This window comes from Urocitellus parryii, unplaced genomic scaffold (assembly GCF_045843805.1).
Source record: "Urocitellus parryii isolate mUroPar1 unplaced genomic scaffold, mUroPar1.hap1 Scaffold_1244, whole genome shotgun sequence".
NCBI classification, from domain to species: domain Eukaryota; kingdom Metazoa; phylum Chordata; class Mammalia; order Rodentia; family Sciuridae; genus Urocitellus; species Urocitellus parryii.
Genome location: NW_027551927.1, coordinates 28,856 through 30,000, shown reverse-complemented (window position 1 = coordinate 30,000; position 1,145 = coordinate 28,856).

Genomic DNA, 1,145 nt, shown 5'->3' with positions numbered 1-1,145 from the left:
CCGCGCCCCGGGCCAGCGCACACGCACGCGGGCCGCCCGCCGGCTCGGGACCGGGAGCGGGCAGAGGGCCACTCGCAGCGGGCGAGGGGGAAAGAGGGACGGGGCCCCTCAACCCCCGGCCGCGCGAACAGAGACCCACCGCCACCGCGCGCGCACACACGCGGCACCAGCGGCCCACACGGTGGCCCCACACGCGCCAGGAGGCCCGGCCAGGCCCAGCGGGAACCCTCCCCCGACTCGAAGGGGGGAGGCGCGGGCCGCGGTAGGCACAAAGAGCAGGCGCTCGGCCCCCACCCGCGGGGGGCCGGCGGACCCCTGCCCTCCCAGACGGCGGGGAGGGGGGGACTCTCGCCTACACTCACCACCGACGGTGGCGTAGCGCACAAGGCAGGGGGCGGCCGATGGGGGAATCCGGTACCCCACACGAGGCACGCCCTTCACAGATCGCTAGAGAAACGTTCCTCACTGAGGGTGGGCCGCACCCAACCCAGCCCCTCTCCCGACCGGCCGCCGGGACAACGAGGGGGGGATCTGCGGTATGGGCAAGCACAAGGCTTCTCGAGCGTTCGCGGCCGGGGACACCCAAAGCCCCATCGCCTCAGGGGCCGGACCCGGCCCCTGCTCGGCGTCCCGCCACAATCGCTCGCACGCCCGAGCAGCATCTCCTTCTCCCCCACCGGAGGGAGGAAAGAGCGCGCGGGCGCCCGCTCGCCTAACACTCCCCGCGCCACTCAGCGCTGGGGACGACAACGCGACCCGCTCCCCCCCGGAGAGGGGACGGGCAACGCTGCCGGGCTCACCGCCTCGATCCCCCGAACGAAGCAACACCGTTCTTCCCTTCAGGCACTCGCCTCGGAAACCCCCGCAGACGGGGCGAGACCGACAGCGAGGCGGCGGCCGGCCGCGGCAGCGGCACCGGGACCGGGAACAGCACACACCGGCTCAGCCTCAGGCACCTCAGGAAACGACCCGGAGCGCCCCAGGAGCACCGAAGCAGAGGCGCGCCGTCGCGCCGAGGGAGCACGGCGGCAGCCCTCCCCGACGCGGGGAGGGCCACACACACGGCCCTTGGCCGCCCAGAGCGGGCGGCGGGCGGGAAGCACCCGCTACGTCAAAGGACCCCGGGAGCGAGGTCGAGGCCGGAT